Below are 27,640 nucleotides of genomic sequence, written 5' to 3' on the forward strand. Positions count from 1 at the left end.
CTTCAAAAAGGTGGCTGATAAATATATATTATTTATATACTATATGTATCTTGTGTTATGAATGATACAGTGTAGTTATGGAGTCTAGATTTCAAACAATGGCATTCGTAATGATTTGGAAGAAAGCATCTATATTAATTTTTCTTTACAAATTATATTTTCAGTGTTGCAAAAGTAATATATACATACACACATACAGAAAGTTAAAAAATATAAAGCAAAAATAAGAAAATAAAAACACCATATTCCCATAACCTAGAGATGACATAGTTAATACTTAAGTGTTCTTCTAGATGTTTTTCTATGTATATGTATGTACACTTGTATTTCTTTACTAATATTATATCACTGTACACATTATTTTAGTATATGCTTTTTATTTTTAATTTTATTTTTTTTTAGTATATGCTTTTTTAAGTTAACAATTTCTGCTTTTCCATATCAGCAGATTTTCATCTTATCTAATCCATGCTCACATTTTTTCAGGTTTTTGAAAAAATATTATTTGCAGTTGATCTGCCCAAACCAGGTCCAATCCAGGATAACTCATATTTGATAATTACTACCCCTTAAGTCTTTTAAATCTAGCACAGCATCCCCCCGCCTCCCCACACACACACCTTTTTCCTGACACTGACTTTTTGATTAGACATTGCCTTTTGTTGTGCATGTCTGTTTTGTTGGGGGGTTGGGGTGAGGCAGCGTGTTTAGTTGTTTCCTGTTGGTGTTGTTTAGCTTGTTCCTCTATGTATTTTATCTTTTTTTCCCTCAGCTCTCTATATCTTTTTGTTGTTGTTGTTATTCAGAAGATGTTGTGCCATTTATTGTAGACTTTTGGGCTAATAAGTGCCTTCAGCTTGCTTTCTGAAAGCTAAGGCAGTAAGAGAGTATCAAAAATAGAATGTGAATTTTGTAATCAAGTTTCAAGAAAAAAAGGCAGTAGAATTTGGGACTTCATAATGATACCCAAAATACTTTAAAAGTCTGTGTATCACGTGATTAACTATTTTGAAGGTAAGCTTTAACATCCTCTATTTGTAACTTAGGCTTCCAAACCTTTATTTCTTCTTCCCCACCTTAAGGATGAGTTCGTTCTAGGTCATCATTTTCAGCATGTCTAGCAGCCCAATGTTTTCAGTTACACTGTGTTTAAATTACACACGGTACTTAGATTTGGTGGGAACCTCACAGAATATCAGTTCTGCTATTTTTTTAAAAGTTGCTCCCCCCCCATTATTTCCATATATGCTCATTAAACAAATTTTTGAAAATATGGCCAGAAAGAGAAAAAGAATTGTCCATAGTTGACACCAAATCTCTATCTACATTTTTATAAACTTTAAAATTCAAGTACACACATATTAAAAAGCATATAGATTGTCAGTGTTCAGCTTGATGAAATTTAGGAAAGCGAATACACCCATATAACTACCATACAGATCAAGAAATATAACATTACTGCATTCTAGAACCTGTTGCCTACCACTTCCTAGGCATTATCCCCTCTGGAAGGTAACCACTATTCTGACCCCTTTCATTTACATAAGTTTTCCCTTTTGGTGAACTTTGTATAAATTGAATCATATAGTATGTGCTCTTTTATGTGGGGCTTGACTTGCTCACCATTCTGTCTATGAGATTCATGCATGTTGTTCATGTAGTTCATTCTTTTTCATTGTATCAGCTCTCTATATCTTGTATTTTAAGTTAGTATGTAGTTTTAAATTTAGCTAAAATATAAACCCCCCTTCTCAATTAATCATTCAAGCAGATCAGTATGGTAGCTATAAATACTGAATGATTTTGGTCCTCATCTTCCTTTTTGTTCAAAGACTAGAAAAGAAAGATGAGTTTTCATGAATTATCTATGTACACATTTCTTAATTTAAGATAAATTAATAAAAAGGAAATCTAGCTTCATTTATGTCCACAAATATTATTACCTCTAGCCTGTATTAATCTGCTTGAGTATAAATTCAGGTTATCTCTAGGGTTTTCTTTAAAAATATGTGACAAAACGTTTAAATTAATATTTTCTTTAAAAAAGAAATTGATGTGAAGTAGGTGCAATGCTGAACCAGTTGCATACCTTACCTTGTATTAATATGACCATTATTGAAAATTAGAAAGTTTTAATTAGAAGGTCAATTCTTAAAATTTACATCACCATATGTTTCAGTTTTGGGAAATGCATATTGCATAGTACAGAATGTTTTAATGATTATTTAAGACAATGGATTCCTGAGAGATTTGACATTTTGGTACATTATTTATTTGAATTTCACTGCTTCTTAATTTTCCCTGTAATTGGGAAAGTTCTGATAGGCTCTTATCATACCAGAGCTTAAAATCCACAGACTGCTAAAACATGGAAATATGAATAGAGGTATCTAAAAACATAATGTACAGAGTGTGAGCCTTGAAGCTTATATTTCTGAAAATTCCATCGGTGATTTTACAGATTTTACAGTTTTACAGTTGTGGAATTTGACTTTGGGTGAAACAGGTTTGGAGGACTAAAATTGCAAACAAGGATGAGTCCTTATGTATTTTTATTTTTATTAACCCAGAACACCGAAGTAAACTCTAAACAGAAATAATTTATGAAAATTTTACAGATTTCATATTAGATAAGCCTTAAGCAGTGAATTTCTGTTTATTGACCCTAATTACTGAAAATATTTCCTTCCCGCAAAGTTTCGGTGGAGTGGTTATATTCATTTTTCTCTTATGCAAATTGAGTAGTTTATGTCTTCTCCTTCCTTCAGGTTCTTACTACCTTTCTGATTTTATGACTCAGGAGTAATGGATGCCTGCTCATTTCTCATTATGGACCCAGAGACAGACTTGGATGTGTGAGCAAGGAAAAAGCTTTGGAAAATCTTTACTTATTCAGTGATTATTTCTGATCCTTTGCTATGCTTTTTAAAACCTAAGGCATGAGCAAGGCTGAGCTCTCTGACTTGGATCAGCGTATCCTTTCCTAATCTAAATTCCCTTCTACATCAGACATAGGAGTCTTATTTCTAAGGCCTGGTTTTAATTTTCTTTCCTAAGCTTGAATTACAAAAACCTCTGCACCTGCTTGGTCATCCACTTTGTCATATATGTGTACATACACACATACATATATATATGTACATGATAAAGTATATATATAAACAATCAGTACCTCATTTTCTAATATGCCTCACTTGAATAACTGAATTGAATCTCTTAGTTGAGGTAGATGCAATCAGAACTGAATCTGCATGTATACAATTAATTAATGGCCCGTTAGCTCGTAAGGAGAGTTTATGGTTCGGAAAGAATGTGTGTATATTTATTGGTATCATAGTAATGTATTGAGATGTAAAAGGTGACCCTGATTTTTCAAGTTACAAAAACACTACTACAGAAACAAAACAAAAGGAAAATTTCTCCCATCCAATTTAATCTTACCAAATTAAGCACTTTACTTTTTGTTTTAAATGATCTTTCAGCTGTTTTCTTAAGAAATACAGATTTTTCTTTATACCCATGATTTAGATGAATTACCCAGTTATATTGCTCAGTAATGGGCCAAATCACCCTCATCTACTTTGGTTATAGACCCCCAACGTCCTTAGAATATGCTATCATTTTGGAAAGTAGAGGATAAAAAGCGCACCTGTGCTAATAGCAGCTGTGATGGGAGGTTGCTTCGTCTACCAAAAATTCTTGCTATTTCATAGCCCTTCCACCCAAGTTCAATTCAGGGAATAATTGCTGAGCATCATTCATTTGTATTTGAGCACTCTTAGTGGTTTGGGTTGGCCTCAAGTTAGAGTACTGACTGTTGTGGAGGAGGCTAGTCGTATTGCAGGGCATGATGAGCAGTGATAAGAATGATATGGAGGGGCTTCCCTGGTGGTGCAGTGGTTAAGAATCCGCCTGCCAATGTAGGGGACACGGGTTCGAGCCCTGGTCCGGGAAGATCCCACATGCCGCGGAGCAACAAAGCCCATGCGCCACAACTACTGAGCCTGTGCTCTAGAGCCCACGAGCCACAACTACTGAAGCCCACGCACCTAGAGCCCGTGCTCCGCATCAAGAGAAGCCACTGCAGTGAGAAGCCTGTGCACCGCAATGAGTAGCCCCTGCTCACCACAACTAGAGAAAGCCCGCTTGCAGCAACAAAGACCCAACTCAGCCATAAACAAACAAACAAATAAATAAATAAATTTATAAAAAAAAAGAGAATGATATGGAGTGTTGGGGGAAGGAGGTAAGTTATAAGTCACCCCCAGGTGGGCAGAACTCAGCATACACTGACTGCAGTTAATATTTTGAAACATCCCTCTTCTTATCCCCCGAATGTTGACTTGGAAACTGTTGGCTTGGAAGATATTTCTTTCAAGAGAAAGTACAGATATTATAAAACCAAAAAAAAAAAAGTACTTGTTCATGGCCATAAGCAAATTTTTACCCATGTTACAAGCAAGCAAGAAGGATGAAAAATGTCCACTTCCAGATCTGTTTCTTTTGTTTCATCATCCATTCTCCTGGGTCTCTTCAAGGTTCATTCCTACTCCATAAATTCTCAAAGTGTTGATTTCAAAAACCAGAAGAAAGAAAAAGGCAGGGGCCAGATTTAAGGGAATATGGGAATAGAGGGGCTGGTAGGAAGGAAAGCTGGAAAAGCCAGCCCAGGAGTATTAATCCAGTGTTTACACAGTAAGGAGAGTGATTTCTTTATGTGGTTAGTAAATTTTCTATGATGGAGATTTCTGAAAAGAAAGTTCTGAAATTATTTGAAAAGTGGCAGCATACATTAAGTATTAAACTTTTCAAGGAGACAGTTTTGAAGAGCAGCATAGTTTTTGTTTAAGTGTTGACGTGCTTATTTAGAAAAGAATTAGTCTTGCTGCAGATCATATTAAATGGTTTAAAATAGCTGATGAGTGGAACAGCTGTTGGTTGCAATTCATGATTCCATGATGAAGTGTAGATCTCTTGGTCCAGTTTTCAGTATCAAGCTGAGTTTTCTGTCTTTGATTCTAGCCACCATTTAAGTCAAACACTTCAGGGCTTGTTGAAGTCTCAGAAGTAACAATGTAGAGGGATCAGAGGATGATTATTTTAGTAAAAATAGAAGTTGGTTCATGCATTTAAAGTCAGGCATTATACATGCTATAATATCTGAAAGAAAATTGAAGCTTCTAGTGTTCATGAGATGGCATGTCAAAAAAAACAGACTTTACAGCTTTTGAGATAGTAATTATACAGCAACAGTCTGGCTTGTTGGAAAAGGAAAAGGAAAAAAAAAGCGAGCCGAATAGTCCCAGGTCAGTTTCATTTACCTTTAAGATACTCCTTCCAAAGATAGATCATGGTGTAAATTGAGTGGAAATAGACTGGTGGGAACACTACTTGTAGCTATAGACAGCGCTATGGTGTAAGTAATCAGTTGAAATAAACTCAAAAAACTAAAAGCTTGATTTTTTTTTTTTTTTTTTTTTTTAAGGAACAGCTTTGGTTGGAGCCCTCAGTAAAATGAAAGGATTAAAATGAAATTCTTATAACATACACCAAGATTACAAGTGTAAATAATCAGAAAACTTCCATATTCATAGGATGTCTTCTTTCTTTAACAGTTTTACCATGGATTTTGTTGATTGTAATCTTTTATCGTTTGCATTCTCTTGTAAATCCTTTCTTGTAATATTTAAAAATTGTTATTAAAAACTAATGAGGATTAATTTTTTAATTAAAATTGCTTTATAGGCAGCTTCCAGGAATATTTTTATTTCTGAAAGCAAGGTATATATAATCAAAGCTTTTTAATAAATAGGTTCATTTTCTTCCTCATATGGGAAATATCCTTTGTTTCATACTTTTCAGATTTATAGTACTGTGTATTATTTCACACATATTCTTAACAAGTGTTTACTTCAAACTGTTTCTTTTTTAAATACTCAAGTGTATTCATGGACTACTACCCAGTGTTATAAACATAATCACCTTTCAGTAGTACATTTATCCTTCACTCATAGGAAGAATAGTTCCTTTTACTGCTGAAGCTCATCAAGTGTTCTTTTTTTTCCTACCCATATGTTTTTAAAGTGATCAGTTATCAGCAACGTTGCCTAAGTGCATTTATAATTCCGGTTATATTTATTTTACTTACTCCTTCAATAAATATTTTGGCATGTCTTCTGTTTGTGCCTTTCTACAGAAAAGATAAGGATCTTTTCACATGTTACATTTTTTAATTTTTCATGGTAGTATGAGAATTATGAAGCATGAAAACATCTAGACGTCAGGATTGCATTATTTTATTTAGAATGTTAGCTTAATGTATAAACTCAGAGTTGGAAACGCTACTCTCAGGGTTTCTCCTGTGGTTGCTGTAAGTGCGCTGGTTGACTAATAAAATTATCTCTGAAGGACAAAGGTTGTAATCAGACCTAAAGGTTGTAATCAAACTCGATGCTCGGTTATGATGGCAGGGTGCAGATGAATACTTCTCAAAAGAATAATTCCTAACATTTTCTGATTTTCTTATCAAGGTTTTCTTAGAATGAAAAGCTGCAAAACTATATAATATCAAATATATTTTAAGGTAGCATGTGCTTTAAAAGGGTAAAAATTCCAAATCTCAATAAACAGTCAATAAATATTTAACTGAGTATCTACTATACTTCTAGATTTGTGTGGGGACCTTCAAAGACTATTAAGATATGGTTTTTGCCCTTAAGGAAATTTATGGTCCTTTTTTAAAAAACTTATTTATTTTTAATTTTTAAAAATTCTTTGGCTGTGTTGGGTCTTAGTTGTGGTACGCAGGATCATCATTGAGACACGCAGGGTTATTTGTTGCAGCGCTTGCTCTCTTCATTTTGGCACTCGGGCTTCTCTCTAGTTGCGGTGCACAGGTTTCTCTCTAGTTATGGCATGTGGGTTTTTTCTCTCTGTAGTTGTGGTATGCAGTCTCCAGAGCGCGTGGGCTCTGTAGTTTGCAGCACGCGGGCTCTCTTGTTGAGGTGCATGGACTCAGTAGTTGTGGTGTGGGGGCTTAGTTGCTCCGCGGCATGTGGCATCCTAGTTACCCCGATCAGGGATCGAACCTGCGTCCCCTGCATTGGAAGGCAGACTCTTTACCACTGGACTACCAGGGAAGTCCCTATGGTCCTTTTTGAAGAGACAAGGTTAATAGCTATGAAAATTTAAATTCAGGAGTTTTAGAATAACTGATGTGAGGTTCTTGAAAGTGGTAATAATGAAATTTGAAGCTGTTGCTCATGTGGCTTTGACTTGAGCTTAAATATTAAAGGAAATGATGTAAGATTTGTTCTATTTATTTAGGTAACAGCAGATTGAGTTACTTTTCTGGGACTACTTCAAAAATTTTAGGCTAGTCCTGGAATTTTAGGTTCCTAAGAAAATAATCTTTGGTTTAAATTATTTTGTAAGAATGTTTTATAAAAAGGGGATGTCCATCGCAAAATACTTTAATGTTATTTCATTTAAAAAAGTAATTTTTAGTATCTTTCCCTTCTGTGTGTATGTATTCTTTCTTTAAAATAGTTTTTTTCTTTTTTAAAATATTCTTTTAGTTTATTTTATTTTTGGCTACGTTGTGTCTTCGTTGCTGTGCTCAGGCTTTCTCTAGTTGTGGCGAGTGGGGGCTGCTCTTCGTTGTGGTTCGTGGGCTTCTCATCGCGGTGACTTCTCTTGTTGTGGAGCATAGGCTCTAGGCTCGCGGGCTTTAGTAGTTGTGGGGCTCAAGCTCAGTATTTGTGGCACAGGGGCTTAATTGCTACGCAGCATGTGGGATCTTCTCGGACCAGGGCTGGAACCCATGTCCCTTGCATTGGTAGGCGGATTCTTAACCACTGCGCCACCAGGGAAGTCCCTGAGTATTCTTTACTTCTGTACCTTTGCTCATGCTTTGCCCTCTGCTCATAATGCCTTTCTCTGACAACTGGGGCTTAACACCCTCTCAGCCCCCACATCCTACTCTACATTCCCTTGCAACCAGATCACTTGTCATCTCATCTATGAACATGACTTCCAACTTCAGTCATCTTCTGTTTTCCTGTAAGATTTTGTTTGCCCTGCCAGTCATGTTTGGTTATTCACTTATGTGACTCTCCTCTCTCACATTGGTGCTTTTCTTGAGGATAGATGTTAACTACATATGTATTTGGGATGCCTAGCATAATGTTGGGCACATAGTAGATAGTTGTTGGATAAATTATTGAATTACCTAAATTCTCAATGCTCAGAACTAATGGTTGGTTCTTGACATTTGTATTGTAGAAGGTTAAGTTATGTGGTCATCACTTTCATAGATATATCTAGGTTTACAGCTATAAGTATAAGTCTTCGTCTTTCTCTATTTTCAGTAATAAACTCAGGGCTAATGGTGATTCATTTAACATGAGCTGATGAAAGTCATGAGCTTATTTAGTCTTATAAATCAGACAGAATTCATCAGAATTTACTGAAATATTAACCTTTAAGCACTAGCTTATTTTACAGAAAGTTTATATATAGTTTTTATAATTCTAAATTGAGATGTAATTTTTTTAATTCATTCATTTAGCAAATATCTATTGAATGTCTTCTCAACTCTAGGCACTCAGGTAGGCTTTGGAGATACAGTAGTGAGCAAGAAACACATAAGTTCATGGAGCTTTATTTAAAAACAAAAAGAATAAAGGTAAAGCATGAATATGCTGAATAATTCAAAATTTTAAACTTCCTTTTGTTGATATAACTAAATTAGTTAAATTTAATTTAGATAATCACATTTTATATGTCTAATTTACTTAAAATGTTATAATCAAGGTTTAGAATCCTTATGCTTTTAAAAATAGAGGTAAATTGGAAATTTCTATTGATTTTGATTACATTTAATACAGATGTAATTATGTATTTACAGAAAATCTATAATTAGCATCTTGAATGGATCTGGTTCACCTTACAGTGACTTAATAACTGTCTGCTTCATTTACTTTTCTTTTTTTAAACATCTTTATTGGAGTATAATTGCTTTACATTGTTGTGTTAGTTTCTGCTGTATAACAGAGTGAATCAGCTATACATATACATATATCCCCATATCCCCTCCCTCTTGTGTCTCCCTCCCACCCTCCCTATCCCACCCCTCTACGTGGTCACAAAGCAACGAGCTGATCTCCCTGTGCAATGTGACTGCTTCCCACTAGCTATCTCTTTTACATTTGGTAGTGTATATATGTCTGTGCCACTCTCTCACTTTGTCCCAGCTTAGCCTTCCCCCTCCCTGTGTCAAGTCCATTCTGTAGTAGGTCTGCGTCTTTATTCCCGTCCTGCCCCTAGGTTCTTCATGACCATTTTTTTTTTTAGATTCCATATATATGTGTTAGCATATGGTATTTGTTTTTCTCTTTCTGACTTACTTCACTCTGTATGACAGACTCTAGGTCCATCCACCTCACTACAAATAACTCAATTTTGTTTCTTTTTATGGCTGAGTAATATTCCATTGTATATATGTGCCACATCTTCTTTATCCATTCATCTGTCGATGGACGCTTAGGTTGCTTCCATGTCCTAGCTATTGCAAATAGAGCTGCAATGAACATTTTGGTACATGATTCTTTTTGAATTATGGTTTTCTCAGGGTATATGCCCAGTAGTGGGATTGCTGGGTCGTATGGTAGTTCTGTTTTTAGTTTTTTAAGGAACCTCCATACTGTTCTCCATAGTGGTTGTATCAATTTACATTCCCGCCAACAGTGCAAGAAGGTTCCCTTTTCTTCACACCCTCTCCAGCATTTATTGTTTGTAGATTTTTTGATGATGGCCATTCTGACTGGTGTGAGGTGATACCTCATTGTAGTTTTGATTTGCATTTCTCTGATGATTAGTCATGTTGAGATCCTTTCATGTGTTTCTTGACAATCTGTATATCTTCTTGGGAGAAATGTCTATTTAGGTCTTCTATCTATTTTTGAACTGGGTTGTTTGTTTTTTGTTATTGAGCTGCATGAGCTCCTTGTATATTTTGGAGAAATGATTTCTTGCCTGGAAGCTGTCGGAGGCTGAGCGTCAGGAAAAGGTTGAAGGTTAGATTGTAAGAAAAGGAAATAGAAGCCATGTTTCGAAGACCTGTAGTGCAGGTCCTTCATTAGTTTGTAAGACATGAGTCTGAAATAGCTGGCAGTTTGGTTCTCGAAAGATCTCTGAATCGTGTGCAGTTACTTGGTCGAGTAGGTCAGGACCCTGTCATGAGACAGGTAGAAGGAAAAAACCCAGTCACAATATTTTCTCTAGCAACAAATGAGATGTGGCGATCAGGGGAAAATGAAACACACCAAATGGGTGATGTCAGTCAAAAGACAACGTGGCACAGAATTTCAGTATTCCGACCAGGCCTCAGAGATGTGGCATATCAGTATGTGAAAAAGGGGTCTCGAATTTATGTGGAAGGGAAAGTAGACTATGGTGAATATATGGATAAAAATAATGTGAGACGACAAGCGACAACAATTATAGCTGATAACATTATATTTCTGAGTGACCAGACGAAAGAGAAGGCATAGAGTGGACGATTCTTCTTTGGCCATTGTTTGGTACAGTCTTGTTTCCAAATCTTGATAGTCTTTATAGTTTCTGAGGACAAGAATTAAAATACTCAATGTAAAATGAGAAAAAAAAATCCTTTGTCAGTTGCTTCCTTTGTAAATATTTTCTCCCATTCTGAGGGTTTCATCTTACGGTTTCCTTTGCTGACAAAAGCTTTTAAGTTTCGTTAGGTCCCATTTGTTTATTTTTGTTTTTATTTCCATTTCTGTAGGAGATGGGTCAAAAAGGATCTTGCTGTGATTTATGTCATGAAGTGTTCTGCCTATGTTTTCCTCTGAGAGTTTTATAGTGTCTGGCCTTACATTTAGGTCTTTAATCCATTTTCAGTTTATTTTTGTGTATGGTGTTAGGGAGTGTTCTAATTTCATTCTTTTACTTGTAGCTGTCCAGTTTTCCCAGCACCATGTATCGAAGAGGCTGTCTTTTCTACATTGTATATTCTTGCCTCCTTTATCAAAAATAAGGTGACCATATGTGTGTGGGTTTATCTCTGGACTTTCTATCCTGTTCCATTGATCCATATTTCTGTTTTTGTGCCAGTACCAAACTGTCTTGATTACTGTACCTTTGTAGTACAGTCTGAAGTCAGGGAGTCTGATTCCTCCAGCTCCGTTTTTCTTTCTCAAGATTGCTTTGGCTCTTGTGTTTCCATACAAATTGTGAAATTTTTTGTTGTAGTTCTGTGAAAAATTCCATTGGTAATTTGATAGGGATTGCATTGAATGTGTAGATTGCTTTGGGTAGTATAGTCATTTTCACCATGTTGATTCTTCCAATCCAAGAATGTGGTATATCGCTCCATCTGTTTGTATCATCTTCAGTTTCTTTCATCAGTGTCTTATAGTTTTCTGCATACAGGTCTTTTGTCTCCTTAGGTAGGTTTATTCCTAGGTATTTTATTGTTTTTGCTGCAGTGGTAAATGGGAGTGTTTCCTTAATTTCTCTTTCAGATTTTTCGTCATTAGTGTATAGGAATGCAAGAGATTTCTGTGCATTAATTTTGTATCCTGCTACTTTACCACATTCATTGATTAGCTCTAGTAGTTTTCCGGTAGCATCTTTAGGATTCTCTGGGTATAGTATCACGTCATCTGCAAACAGTGACAGTTTTACTTCTTTTCTGATTTGGATTCCTTTTATTTCTTTTTCTTCTCTGATTGCTGTGGCTAAAACTTCCAAAAGTATGTTGAATAATAGTGGTGAGAGTGGGCAACCTTGTCTTGTTCCTGATCTTAGTGGAAATGGTTTCAGTTTTTCACCCTTGAGAACGATGTTGGCTGTGGGTTTGTCATATATGGCCTTTATTATGTTGAGGAAAGTTCCCTCTGTGCCTACTTTCTGGAGAGTTTTTATCATAAATGGGTGCTGAATTTTGTCAAAAGCTTTCTCTGCATCTATTGAGGTGATCATATAGTTTTTATCCTTCAATTTGTTAATATGGTGTATCACATTGATTGATTTGCGTATATTGAAGAACCCTTGCATTCCTGGGATAAACACCACTTGATCATGGTGTATGATCCTTTTAATGTGCTTCTGGATTCTGTTTGCTAGTATTTTGTTGAGGATTTTTACATCTATGTTCATCAGTGATGTTGGCCTGTAGTTTTCTTTTTTTGTGACATCTTTGTCTGGTTTTGGTGTCAGGGTGATGGTGGCCTCGTAGAATCAGTTTGGGAGTGTTCCTTCCTCTGCTATTTTTTAGAAGAGTTTGAGAAGGATAGGTGTTAACTCTTCTTTAAATGTTTGATAGTATTTGTGTGTGAAGCCGTATGGTCCTGGGCTTTTGTTTGTTGGAAGATTTTTAATCACAGTCTCAATTTCAGTGCTTGTGATTGTTCTGTTTATATATTCTATTTCTTCCTGATTCAGTCTCAGAAGGTTGTGCTTTTCTAAGAATTTGTCCGTTTGTTGCAGGTTGTCCATTTTATTGGTATATAGCTGCCTGTAGTAGTCTCTCATGATCCTTTGTATTTCTGCAGTGTCAGTTGTTACTTCTCCTTTTTCATTTCTAATTCTGTTGATTTGAGTCTTCTCACTTTTTTTCTTGATGAGTCTGGCTAATGGTTTATCAATTTTGTTTATCTTCTCAAAGAACCAGCTTTTAGTTTTATTTATCTTTGCTATCGTTTCCTTCATTTCTTTTTCATTTATTTCTGATCTGATTTTTATGATTTCTTTCCTTCTGCTCAGTTTGGGGTTTTTTTTGTTCTTCTTTCTCTAATTGCTTTAGGTATAAGGTTAGGTTGTTTATTTGTGATTTTTCTTGTTTCTTGAGGTAGAATTGTATTGTTATGAACTTCCCTCTTAGAACTGCTTTTGCTGCATCCCATAGGTTTTGGGCTGTCGTGTTTTCATTGTCATTTGTTTCTAGGTAGTTTTTGATTTCCTCTTTGATTTCATCAGTGATCTTTTGGTTATTTAGTAGCGTATTATTTAGCCTCCACGTGTTTGTATTTTTTACAGTTTTTTCCCTGTAATTGATATCTAGTCTCATAGTGTTGTGGACGGAAAAGATACTTGATACAATTTTAATTTTTTTAAATTTACCAAGGCTTGATTTGTGACCCAAGATATGATCTATCCTGGAGAATGTTCCATGAGCACTTGAGAAGAAAGTGTATTCTGTTGTTTTAGGATGGAATGTCCTATAAATATCAATTAAGTCCATCTTGTTTAATGTGTCATTTAAAGATTGTTTCCTTATTTATTTTTATTTTGGTTGATCTGTCCATTGGTGAAAGTGGGGTGTTAATGTCCCCTACTATTATTGGGTTACTGTTGATTTCCCCTTTTATGGCTGTTAACATTTGCCTTATGTATTGAGGTGCTCCTATGTTGGGTACATAAATATTTGCAATTGTTCTGTCTTCTTCTCGGATTGATCCCTTGATCATTACGTAGTGTCCTTCTTTGTCTCTTGTAATAGGCTTTATTTTAAAGTCTAATTTGTCCGATACGAGAATTGCTACTCCAGCTTTCTTTTGATTTCCATTTGCATAGAATATATTTTTCCATCCCCTCACTTTCAGTCTGTATGTGTCCTTAGGTCTGAAGTGGGTCTCTTGTAGACAGCGTATATACGGGTATTGTTTTTGTATCTGTTCAGCCAGTCTGTTTCTTTTGGTTGGAGCATTTAATCTATTTACATTTAAGGTAATTTTCGATATGTATGTTCCTGTTTCTATTTTCTTAATTATTTTGTGTTTGTTATTGTAGGTCCTTCTCTTCTGTTTTCCTGCCTAGAGAAGTTCCTTTAGGATTTGTTGTAAAGCTCCTTTGGTGGTGCTGAGTTCTCTTAGCTTTTGTTTGTCTGTAAAGGTTTTAATTTCTCCGTCGAATCTGAATGAGATCCTTGCTGGATAGAGTAATGTTGGTTGTAGGTTTTTCCCTTTTATCACTTTAAATATATCCTGCCACTCCCTTCTGGCTTGCAGAGTCTCTACTGAAAGATCAGCTCTTAACCTTATGGGGATTCCCTTGTATGTTATTTGTTGCTTTTCCCTTGCTGCTTTTAATATTTTTATTTGTATTTAATTTTTAATAGTTTTATTAATATGTGTCTTGGCGTGTTTCTTCTTGAATTTATCCTGTTTGGGACTCTCTGTGCTTCCAGGACTTGATTAACTATTTCCTTTCCCATATTAGGGAAGTTTTCCACTATAATCTCTTCAGATATTTTCTCAGTCCCTCTCTTTTTTTCTTCTTCTTCTGGGACCTCTATAATTCGAATGTTGGTGCGTTTAATGTTGTCCCAGAGGTCTCTGAGACTGTCCTGAATTCTTTTCATTCTTTTTTCTTTATTCTGCTTTGAGGTAGTTATTTCCACTATTTTGTCTTCCAGGTCTCTTATTTGTTCTTCTGCCTCAGTTATTCTGCTATTGATTCCTTCTAGAGAGTTTTAAATTTCACTTATTGTGTTGTTCATCATTGTTTGTTTGATCTTCTCTTCTTCTAGGTCCTTGTTTAAACGTTTCTTGTATTTTCTCCATTCTATTTCCAAGATTTTGGATTATCTTTACTGTCATTACCCTGAATTCTTTTTCAGGTAGACTGCCTATTTCCTCTTCATTTGTTTGGTCTGGTGGGTTTTTACCTTGCTCCTTCATCTGCTGTGTATTTCTCTGTCCTCTCATTTTTCTTAACTTACTGTGTTTGGGGTCTCCTTTTCACAGGCTGCAGGTTTGTAGTTCCCGTTGTTTTTGGTGTCTGCCCCCAGTGGGTAAGGTTGGTTCGGTGGGTTGTGTAGGCTTCCTGGTGGAGGGGACTGGTGCCTGTGTTCTGGTGGATGAGGCTGGATCTTGTCTTTCTGGTGAGCAGGACTGCGCCCAGTGGTGTGTTTTGGGGTGTCTGTGAACTTCTTATGATTTTAGGCAGCCTCTCTGCTAATGGGTGGGGTTGTTTTCCTGTCTTGTTGGTTGTTTGGCTTGGGGTGTCCAAAACTGGAGCTTGCTGGTCGTTGAGTGGAGCTGGGTCTTAGGGTTGAGATGGGAGATCTCTGGGAGAGTTCTCTCTGATTGATATTACATGGGGCCAGGAGGTCTCTGGTGATCCAGTGTCCTGAACTCGTCTCTCTCACCTCAGAGGCTCAGGCCTGACACCTGGCCGGAGCAACAAGACCCTTTTGGGAAGTCTGAGGTCTTCTGCCAGCGTTCAGTAGGTGTTCTGTAGGAGTTGTTCCACATGTAGATGTATTTTTGATGTATTTGTGGGGAGGAAGGTGATCTCCACATCTTACTCCTCTTCCATCTTAAAGGTCTTCTGCTTCATTTAGTTTTGTAAATAAAGTAGTAAAGTCGGGACTTTCCTGGTGGCACAGTGGTTAAGAATCCGCCTGCCAATGTAGGGGACACGGGTTTGAGCGCTGGTGCAGGAAGATCTCACATGCTGTGGAGGAAGTAAGCCCGTGCACCACAACTACTGAGCCTGTGCTGTGGAGCCTGCGAGTCACAACTACTGAGCCTGCATGCCACCACTACTGAAGTCTGTGTGCCTAGAGTCATGTGTGTGAGAGAAGTCACCACAATGAGAAACCCACACGCCATGAGGAAGACTAGCCCCCACTCACCACAACTAAAGAAAGCTTGCGCACAGCAACAAAGACCCAATGCAGCAATAAATAAATAAATAGATAGATAGATAGATAGCCGAGTCTTTCTGTTTCAGATAAACTTTCAAAATTAACCTCACTAAATATTAAAACACCTTATTCCTTTAAATGGTATATTATACTTTTAAAGGAAAAAAATTCACATTCTACCCCTTGATTATGTGGAACATTCTTTAATGTTTCAAGGATGAAAAATGCATTTTCTGTAGAAAACAGATGAAATGGATTCTTGTTGACTCATGATTTAAATTGAGTCAGTTCAATACAAATTTTGACGAGTAAACAGTTGCTCTTCTAATCCAAGAAGTAATGACTAACTGAAAAGTTATTTACATTCTATCTTATAATACATTATCTGAGTTTCTTGCCATATATATGTATTCTGAATGCATTCTGAATGATCTTTGGGGTAGGCAATAGGTATGTCGTAGGTGTTAGAAAGTCGGGGATTAAGATATGTAACAACTCTGCAAATAAGTTATTATATAAAGTGACTTTGTAGAGTGACTGTATAGAATATGAAGGTTAAATGACATATTTGAAAGCAAACTCGAAACAAAACCCATTGTTATTAATGCAAGGTTGTTATTATTAGAGATGGTATTTTCTATTTTATTGAGAATATGGGACAGTTTTAAGATTCATAATTTCTGGCTTGAATATTATCTGTGAACTGTAATATATATTGAGTCCCTTCTGTTAACCTCTCTCTCTCCTAGTCACTCTTTGGCTGTTAATGCTGCCTGTAGTCCAGGGTAACACTTTCTTGGCAAAAGGGAGGTTAACAATCATTAAACAGAGGAGTTAAAGACATGAACCTCATTGTAGCTGCCCCCCCCCTCCACCCTCTCTTACTTCTTTCATTCCTTTATTCCTTCTGAATTTATAGAAGATTGTTGTTAGTGAAAGCTGTAGAGGGAAAACAGATAATTATATAAACTTTATTTTTTAAATATAGAAGTTTTACTCCATAGTTTCTTAGCCCCAGACCTTGAGATTGGATTTGTTTTAGAATCCATAATTTCTTGAATTTTAAAAACTTGAGTTAGTGATATGTAGTGTATGTTGTATAACATTCCCCAGAGTGATCTGTGGTAGAACCCTGTAATCACATAGGGCAGTATTTTTGAATTGAAACATATTAACATGCACATTGAGTGGATAAATGAGGACTATAATTATCCTTGTTTCAGTCCAGGTCATGTTTTACCAATAAATAAGTTATGTAAAATTTGGTTTTCAGAATGTTTTGGATTTTAGAATTTTTTGTTAAGGGATTATGGACTTTCTCCCTCTTTGTTTTAATGTTCCCAAAGGTCTGTAGAACCTATTCCTGTGAAGAGAGGAAGACCTTTTTTTAATCTTCATGAACCATATGTATGCCTGGTTGAGATAATGTGTATATATAAAAACACATTTATACAATATACATATGTGTACATATACATATATACAAATTTAGGGGAGCACGTGCATGTTGTGTTTGTGTGTGTGGCACAGAGAGAGAGAGAGGAAGGTGAGTGCGGGGAGGGAGGGGGAGAGAAGTGTGTGTTTGTGGATGGTAGGGACAGGGTAGGGCTGGGGAGGGGGGAGTCGCGATCTGGGTCTGTGTAGCTGTTTCACCCTTGTGCTAGCTCGGATTTGATTACTAACATGGTGTGAAATAAAACCTTAGTTGCAGTTTCACAGCCTTGTTAGCACTTAAGCTTATCATTAACAAATTCTCTAGACAGCGATAAAACCTAGATATTCTGTGTAAAATTACAATCAGAATGTTCTGTGTGCCATACAAAATAACAGTAAAAATTTTTAAACAGTCAAAACGGAGTATGACTTAAACTACTTTTTACTAATCCTAAAGGAGTGTGGTGTTTTATAGTCACCCAAAGAAGCAGTTTTACTTTGCCTATTTAATAATTAGTGGACTGTGGTTCAAGACAGGAAGTGAAGAATGCCTGAGCCAGTTGGAGTGGTAATAGTAATTTAGGTAAGCAGAAACTAATGTTCCAAATTGGAAATAGACCAGGGCATTGGGGATTAACACCATCCCATTATGAAAAGTCTCATGAGATCTCAGATGACCTCAAGAGGCTTGCACTTTTGTTTGTAATTGTTTATAAGAACCTTTGTAAGATTGTTCTAAGAGACTATGAAAAATACTCAGGCTATAATATTGCTTACCAGTAAATGTGGTAGAAATGACCTTGTTTTCTATTCAGTTGTAGAACAACTTATTTTAGGCCCTGAATCAGTCAGATGAAATGAACTCTTGGGTTGGAATGCTATATTTCTTTTTAAATATCAAAACCTTTAGTATTTCTTAAGTTTAAGGCCCCTAACCTTTACAAACATTACTGTATGAGAAGATAAACTTTCATACCCTTCCAGTACTTGTATGATGCCTTTTCTCCAACCTCTGTGTTCTTTGCTGACAACAGCAATTATATGTACTTTGTGAGGTCAATAAATGCTGATTTCTGCAAGAAGACAGCTCTTAGGAAGTGAGCTTAGTTGTGAAGGGGAAGCACAAAGAATGAGGTAATTGAATGAGAAGTATTGCAAAGGATTATTTAAAAGTGTGAGTCAGAAGCCAAATTAATATTACTTCCCTTGGGTCTCCCAGACTTCATGTGTATATCATGATTTATTTTGGCTTACCTGGTTAGTTTATCCAGATATGTGGATGGTAGCGAACTGGCATCATCAAATTCTCTTCTTTTTCATACCCAAAGCTGAATATGTATGCTTGTAACTGTAGCTCTTGTTTTCATAAAAAATGTACTAATAAATTTAAAGCCATGTAATTTAAGGTTATAAAATAGATGGCATTTAGTGAAGAAAGGTTGACCTTATAGTGTATCTTTATTTACCCCATGATTCCTACTTAATTGAAGTCTACTTTTTTATGATTCCTTTTAGGATACCAAGGCTTATGAATTCTACTGTAACCTGCTTAATTCTGAATAATCATTTTTCCTATTTAAATGGGGAGCTAAATGCCCGAAACGTATTTCCTGTAGTTTTTCTTAAATGACAGAATTTAGAAGTTATTATGTAGTAAAACCAACTAGACCAACTATGAGGTTGAGGGAATTTTAGTTATGAGGTTTTTATTGTTTATTAATTTTAACTGTGTGGTTTGGAGAGTGGGCAGAAGGGGAAGAGGAACATTTTGAAATTATGCCCTACAGGTTTCAATCTTTTGTCAGCTTTTTGTGATGCTATAATTGTAATTTGACTGTAATTTGTAATTTGTAATTTGTAATTTGTAATTTGACTGTAATTTGAAACTTGAAATCTGAAAGGTTTGTGGATTAGATGATTCACATACTGTTGGGTTTTCCACATGGCTTAAATTCTTTATAGAAACAGTTTTACAGACACATAGCATGAGGACAGGATCATATTTATTCTATAGGATTTGAAAACCAGTGACCTGTGTTCTAAGAAGATGAAAGTCTGGTTTTATTCAACATTGTAAAAAAATTGCCTTATATGCCTTATATTACTGCTTACATTTCAGTTTTTTGATGTGTGTATTATCATTGTTGACTCAAATTAACTGAAAGTGTCGACAGAACCACAGGAAAAAAATTGAAATCATGTTGCTAAATAAAATTTAAATACTACTTTTAAAAGTAAAACTATACGCTTATAGACCTTTATGTATGATTTGTGTTTCCATGAGGAAATGTTGATTAAGTAGTTTCCATTTTGGTATTACAGTATGTCCTGTTGTAAGTTGCTGACTGTGGAAAAATCTTTTAAGTCAAAAAATCTGCTCAGCTTAAACCCCTAGATTTACTATGGCAGAAACCAGAAATAGAAATCTACCAGCAATTTTATAATCTATTGAATTCCTGTACATCTTTTAGAGTAAGTTAGTTTTAAAAGAAGTTGTTGACTGTAGAACTGAATTACTTTTGTATATCCTTGTACGCAAAGGGTCTTACTTGATTTACTAAATACATGTCTGCAGTTTTTTCAAAAAAGGAAGCCCTAGCCTAGAGTGACAGAATTTTCTGTTTAGTATATTTGTGAGAGATGTTGTTAACCTATAAAATAAACTAATTAAGTATAAGTCTGACAAAACTTGTTTATATGTAATATTTAGCAGGATAGATTTATTTTGGATGAAACAAAAAGTCTTCAAAATCTATTTTCTGTTAAATGAGTAGCTTATCTTTGTATTTTTTGAGGGTATTTGACTATCCTTGATAACAGAAAAAAGAATCTGGATTTGTAATATTAGTCTACCTAAGTAAGACAAGTTTTTTGAGGATACTTGAATTTTGATGTCTGCTTACAAAGTGCAGTAATTCAGTGTTAAGTGAGATTAAGTCTTTGCTGTTAAATTATTCCTAATAGGGGCTGTGTCTTCTGAATAAATGTTTTAAGTTTCTCGTTTAGTGCTTGCTTCTGTTATTAACAGAAGAGGAAGACGAGGACAGCTTCATGTAGCTGCCATTTTACATGAAGTTAAGACTCTAGTCAGTGTTAAGTAGCTGTGGAATCTTTATTTCTTTGTAGTAGTTTTGGTGCATGGCGTGATCAATAATTTTTACTTTCAAAAAGCTGTTACTTTTACATTTTAATGATTCAATTTTTTTACCAATTAATATTGTACTAAAAGGGAATAGAAATGTGGGTGGCACTTGGAAAGAAAAGCTGTTGTTTATAGTCTGATAATGTGGTATTTTAAGTTTATGCTTTGGGAGAATTAAATTTGGACTCTGACATCATTCAGAAGTAAGACTTAGATGCATTTTCAAGAAAAACCTAGGAAATAAACTAGCGTGAAGCTGGTTTTTGTTTCAGAACACAGTGAAGATGTGACTTTTAAAATGCCTTCTAACCGTTCAAAGTAAACCTCTCATTTATCAAGTTAGAGTTAAATTGTTCACAGTGACATATATATTAGTTTGTCGTCTTATGTTTACATAGTTAATGATGTGCTTCAAAATAACAGCTAAAACATATAAGCAATAATTATTGAACAAGGAAATTAAAATACTATTCATGAATACAGTCAAGATTGTTCATTGTACCTTAGTGTTAGCAGAATATTTTAATAGCAACATTTTATTTTCTATTAGTAAAAATATACTTTTGTTTGAACTGTTAACACGAAATTATTCTGTCCAGTATGACTTTAAATGTTAATGCTATAGTTATAAAGAGCATGTGGAGTGTGCATAGAATATACTTGGGCTTTTAATCACCATTTTAAAAATGTTTTGAAAGATACATTAGAGCTAACATGAATATAGTAGACAATTAATATTTGAATTGAACTTCAAATTGTATTAAGGATCTTGTAGTGTGCCTGAACATTAATTACAAAGTAGTGACTGTGAGTTCAGACCAACAACTCTGACTTTTGATAAGCAAAACAGAGGAGCTTTTTTATGTATGGTGAAAGATGTAAAAACATCATTTTACTTCTTAACAGTTTGATTAATAGATATTGGTGAATACCAAAGTGTTACTGAACCTGTATGTACGTAACCACATGAGTACAATTCAAGTCACTGATACCTTTGTTCTGTATGTTCTCGTAAAAGTACACTATAATCTTTTAAAACTAATTCCTGGTTCTAACAAAGATATGCTCACTTAAGAAAATTTGGAAAGTGCAGAAAAAGGTGAAAATAACACTTACCAAGATATGTTAACTATATTTTGATATTTTTATGTTGATTTTCTTTGTGCTCTTTCTCATGTGTATATATATTATACATGTTTATACCAACATTTAAATTGGGATCATACTGCTTCTGTAATGGTATTAGATTTTAACATTGGAAATATTAGTTCTTTATAATCATATTTACATGCTATAGCTAGAATTTATAGGGGAACATAGTTTTTGCTTTAGAGAAGAGGTCAGCAAGTTTTTTCTGAAAGGGCCAAATAGTAAAATATTTTGGGCTTGGCAAGCCAAGAACAAAATTCAGGATAGAATACAGATTCTCATAACCATTTAAACTGTAGCCATTAAAAAATTTCAAAACCATTCTTAACTTGTGGGACTTGAAAAAATAGACAGCTCTCTGGATTTTGCCCATCAGCGGTAGTTTGCCATACTCTGCTTTAGAAGATTATTTGCTTGTATTTTATTTATATTTTACAATGTGTATGTGTCTAAATCTTTCTTTAACAGTTCTTGACATTACTACCTCAAAGGCTCTGAGCCGGCCACTGTGTTAAAACCCAAGGACCCAGATTGTAATTCTAGTCTTATTGCTGCAGGAATCAGTTTGCTGGTTCCTAGAGGGAATGCTAACTTTGACTTAGTAAGAAAGATATGGTACTTGCTGTCTCCATAGTAGAAAAACTGGCTGAGCTTAGAAGTGAACATAATTCAGCCTTTACAGGAAATAGGAAAGTGTTATACTTGGGTCTGATTCTAGGAGATGAGGATATTGTGTAGGAGGTGTTAGACCTACCTGGAGGTGTTATTTAGCCTTAAAATGTCAAGGCTGCCCTCCCAAATCTAGTTCTCCTTGACCTGGCTTTGTTCCCTTTTTAGTATCCATTTTTCTAACTTCAGAGACAGAACTAAATAATCATGTGTGGATGTTACTATATTATATGGATGTTATATCATTAAGTTATTATATATGAACGTAAGGAGTAAAGATGGAAAAGAGAAAAAATAAAGAAGCTAAAAATAAATGTCAAAAGCACTTTTTCTTGTCTTAGGATAAAGATTGTATCTTAAAATGTATCTGGAAGGGAAAAACTGCTGTTGGTATTGCAATGATACTGTTTACTGTTAAGTATAGTTTTTTGTGCATGTGTGTAAATATTATAGTTTCTATTTTCATTTTATGTGCAAAGCTTTTCCAGTTAACGCTTGTCTGTTTGTTGTTATTTATGATGTCGTCAATGAAAGAAAATGTGTTTGGAGCAGAACAGTAGATTTTAAAATAAGATTTCATGCTGTTATTTCAAGCTGTATCCCTAGTGATATGATACAAAAGCCAGTGTTCTGCTTCCTTTCTTGGGGCATATTTGCAAACTTACTTACAGACTCATAGTTATTGGACAATTGTAAACTGAAGCTTTATTCAAACAAAACTTTGTTATTAAGATGATTTTCCTTTATGGTGCTTGTATTTGGCAGGAACATTTAGAGGGATAGGGTGCTTGTATTTTTATTTGCCCTTCTAACCAGCAGTTTAAATATTGAATCCACACATTTGAGTGGTAAATCCTAGATTGCATTTCATAGCTTCTATTGCCTGTAATATTGGAAGCACTTGGTTTAATAAGAAAGGAGTGATAATTAGTTTCTAACATGGAGGGGTTTGCTGTTTTTAATACTGCTCTACTTGTTTGTTGGCCTGTAACATCCTTCCTGCAGAACTTGGAGCAGAGGTAGTATGTGTTTCAGTGGACCAATGTGTTCTTCTTGGAGTATGTTTTGGAATATTGCCAAACTTCTAAGAATTTATTAACAACTTTGACCAGAGCACCTAAATTAAAAATTTCTTATCAATCTTTAGATTTGTTAACTGAATTCCCAGGTGTTTGCTTTAATTTCCCAGGCCCCTTATATGGAACTAGGTCATGGAATGAAATAGGATATTCCTGACCCACCATCTCACTCACTAAAGTTGTTTTTCCATTAATGGTAAAGGATTTGTACTGACTTATGCGACCATCCTTCCCTGATTCCTTTGCCTTTTTTCTCTCTTCTGCCTTCATCAGTCCTCCCTTCCCATTCAGTGAGTAGTGTCTCACACTGGACAAAATTAAATGGTTGACCAGATCTAGGGGCATAGGAAAAAGCTGAATATTAAACTTGCATAGAAAAGGATTAAACTTGTGACCTTATGTTATCTTCCATGTGATTTTAATTGCTACATTATAATGTCTTAATTTATTCAATTCAAAATTTTAATTGGTTAACAATAAAGTATGGGCCTATTTAAATAAAGTTTGGAGGAAATAAGATCTCATTAGTGTGCATTATGAAAAATGTCTTCTTTAGTCTGTGGGTATAGAGACCTGCCTACTGCTTGCATGATGATGGTCTAAAAATTTAAAACACATTTAGGGTTAATAAGTTTTTATGGCAAAGCATTTAATATTTTTTAAGGAAATGAAAAGCAATACTAATTTTTGTGTACATTAATTCCTTCGAAATGCTCTTGCCAGAACCACGAAGTTGAATCTCATATGAATAAATAACTGTATTATAGTGCTCTTTTTAAATTTATCATCATTGACCAATACATGTACAAAACTGTCTTATAACACTCGGAGTAGAGATAAAGTAAGTTGGTTAAAACAAGTCAACAGAGAAGTTTTTAGATTATTATAGAGACAAACACCTTTGTTTTGTGATTCCTTTGATTTTTTTAAAAAATTGCCCTCCTTAAACTTTGTCTTGCTCTCAAATCCAAGCCCACTTAAATTTTGTTGCCATTCGCTTTCTGCTTTTGATCTTTTTTGTTGTTTTTTAAAACTAAATTTTAAAACGTCTCAGTCAGCAGCCAGTTTGGAAGAGTTTAAGGGTCACTCTTTTGAAAGAAGATATGTCCTTAATGATTTTAATTTGAGTCTGCTGTTGAAAGTTATTTAACATTTCCTTGAATGATGACTCTTAATTAGTCAGCTGTAAATGGATCACCCGCATAAATACCTGGTGATGTGCCCATTATGTCATTGTGATTTCCGTAAAGAGTAAGGAAGCAGAGTCCTTTTTTTTAGTTTTTAAAATATTTTATTTTGAAAAATTCCCCCCACAGGAAGATATAAAGTTGGATGAGCTGCATCACTTAGATTTAATTCTAAATATCACATTATGCTTTTATCATTTTAATTATTTCAATGTTTTATAATTAAATATAGTCTGATTATATTTAATAACATTAAAGACACCATAACATTTAATTTTTTAATTTTTATTAATATTTTTTCTTTCAGTTTTACTTAGATATCATTGACATACAGCACTGTATAAGTTTAAGGTGTACAGCATAATGACTTGACTGGCATATATTGTGAAATGATTACCACAGTAAATTTAGTTAACATCCATTATCTCATGTAGATACAAAATATAAGAAAAAAAATGGTTTTTCCTTGTGATGAGGAGTTTTAGGATTTACGCTCTTAACAACTTTGATATACCATAAGCAGTGTTAATTATAGTTATCATGCTGTACATCACATCTACAGTACTTATTTATCTACCTGTAAGTTTGTACCTTTTGACCACCTTCATCCTATCTCCTCCCACCTCTGGGAACCACAAATCTGATCTCTTTTTCTATGAGCTTGTTTGTTTTTTAGATTATAATGTAAGTGAAATCATACAGTATTTGTTGTTCTCTGACTTATTTGACTTAGCACAAGGCCTTCAAGGTCTATCTTTGTTGTTGCAAAGGGCAGGATTTCCTTCTTTTTTATGGTGAACAGTATTCCATTGTGTACATGTATCACATTTTCTTTATCTGTTTATCTGATGGACGCTTAGGTTGTTTTCATGTCTTGGCTATTGTAAATAATGCTGCAGTGAATATGGGGGTACAGATAACTCTTCAACATGGTGATTTGGCTTCCTTCAGATGTATACACAGAAGTGGACTTCATATATCACATGGTGGTTCTATTTTTAATTTCTTTGAGGAATCTCCATACTGTTTTCCATAGTAGCTGTACCAATTCACAGTCTCACCATTGCACAAGGGTTCCCTTTTTTCCACGTCCTTGCCAGCATGTTATCTTTTGTCTTTTGATGATAACCATTCTAACAGGTATGAGGTGATAATCTCATTTTGGTTTTGATTTGCAGTTTCCTAATGGTTAGTGATGTTGAGCACCTTTTCATGTACCTGTTGGCCATTTCGATATCTTCTTTGGAAAAATGTCTCTTCAGGTCCTTTGCCCAATTTTTAATTGGATTATTTGTTTTTCTGCTATTAAGTTGTATGAATTCTTTATATATTTTAGGTATTAATGCCTTATCAGATATATGATTTGCAAATATTTTGGTCTTTTGTGGTTCCATATAAGTTTAAGGATTATTTTTGCTATTTCTGTAAAAAATACCATTGGAATCTTGATTGGGATTACACTGAATCTGTAGATGGCTTTCGGTTGTATGGATATTTTAACAGTTTTAATTCTTTTGATCCGTGAACATGTAATTTGTGTCTTAAGTGGAGTCCTTATTTTCTGATAGTGCTGTATAAAGTTTTGAAACTTGCAGTGATAGTCTATAATCATAAAAGCTTTTCAGTAGTGTTATGACTGCTTTTTCATTACCATGTGAATTAGGGTTTTTTTTTCCTAAATGGAAGGAGAACTCATAGGAGGACTATTTTTTAAATTTTAGATTACTGACATCTTCTGATAAGGATGTTAGAGGAGTCCATGTGTTAGAATTGAGTAACTGTGAGAATAGAAGTTAGAGGATAATTTCATTTTCAGATATGATAGATGAAGTGCACACATCTTATTTCTCCCTCTGAATGCATTTATAAAACCTGGACAGGGCTTCCCTGGTGGCCCAGTGGTTAAGAATCCGCCTGCCAATGCAGGGGACATGGGTTTGAGCCCTGGTCCGGGAAGATCCCACATGCTGTGGAGCAACAAAGCCCGTGCACCACAACTACTGAGCCTGCGCTCTAGAGCCTGCGAGCCACAATTACTGAAGCCTGTGCACCTAGAGCCCGTGCTCTGCAACAAGAAAAGCCACTGCAATGAAGAGTAGCCCCTGCTCACCACAACTAAAGAAAGCCCGCATGCAGCAACGAAGACCCAAGGCAGCCCAAAAAAAAAAAAAAAAAAAAAACCACCTGGGCAAAATGGATGGAACAGCTATTTGAGGACTCTGAAGAATAAATAATAACATGTGGATTGGGGAAGAAGACTAGAATCTAAAGTATCATCAAACTGGCTGTTAGTTTACGATATTTTTCCTTCCACTATTCCTGAAGCTGAATTTAACACAATCTGAAGGCTACAAGTGGGCACTTAGGTATAGACAGAGAGCTCCACAAAAAAAGCCCGCTAGTTCTGGCTCAAGGAGTGGGAAGGATAATGCTCAGTGTGAATGTGGAAATTCCGTCTTTTTTTTTCTTTTCTCTGTTCTCATGCCATAGTCCTAAGTAACCCTGTGGTGATGGCAGTAGCCTGCAGCCAAAACACTGAGGGCTAAGAACCTTCCTCTTCAACTGACAAACCCTCATTACTTTCCCCCCTCCTTTCTGTCCTTCCACTGCTTGGCCCCAGAGCAGGTACAATAGCAGAACTGTGTGACCAAGCAGGTCACCTAAAGCCCCAGGTTCTGGCTGAGGAAATGAAAAGGGATGCCCGATGGAATTTGACAGTATTGAGATCATGTAGAGAGAGAAACTTGGGAAAACAATACCGTAAAATTTTTTATGGATTCCTGGGCTTGCCCCTCAGCTGTACATACATGGAAATAGCAGACTACTGCTCAAGTCCTAGACAGTAGTATCCTGATTATTGGCTAATACAGAGTGAGACAGATTCAAATAGCACAGCAAAGACTTTGAAAATTGAACTGATAATGGAACCATGCCCACAGCAGCCATGTTAGAACTTGCAGCCTGAACCCTAATCATGTCATCACCTGTTAAAACAAAAATAGTAACATTATCCACTGAATTTAAACAAGAACCAGAATTTTGTAACATAATATTTAAAATGTCCAGATTACAATCCAAAATTATCTAACATATGAAGAACCAGGAAAATTCAATTCACATGGGGAGAGATGATAAATGTATACCATCATGATACAGATGTTGAAATTATATGATGGAGACTATATAGTAACTATTTCACAAATGTTCCAGTGAACTATGGTGGATACTATTGAAATAAGTGGAAAAGTAGAACTTCTCAGCAGAGAAAGAGAAGATACAAAAAAGATACAGAATTGTTAGAATT

General features: G+C 35.2%; 1 protein-coding gene and 1 pseudogene across 2 annotated transcripts in view; both read left to right on the forward strand.

Moving 5' to 3' along the window:
- The window catches only part of TCF12 (transcription factor 12), a 373,142-nt gene that overhangs the window by 59,347 nt on the left and 286,155 nt on the right, over window positions 1-27,640 (forward strand). The window lies entirely within an intron of this gene.
- On the forward strand, window positions 10,107-10,582 carry LOC137770004 (single-stranded DNA-binding protein, mitochondrial pseudogene; annotated as a pseudogene).

Source organism: Eschrichtius robustus, chromosome 1 (assembly GCF_028021215.1).
Source record: "Eschrichtius robustus isolate mEscRob2 chromosome 1, mEscRob2.pri, whole genome shotgun sequence".
Lineage (NCBI taxonomy): Eukaryota > Metazoa > Chordata > Mammalia > Artiodactyla > Eschrichtiidae > Eschrichtius > Eschrichtius robustus.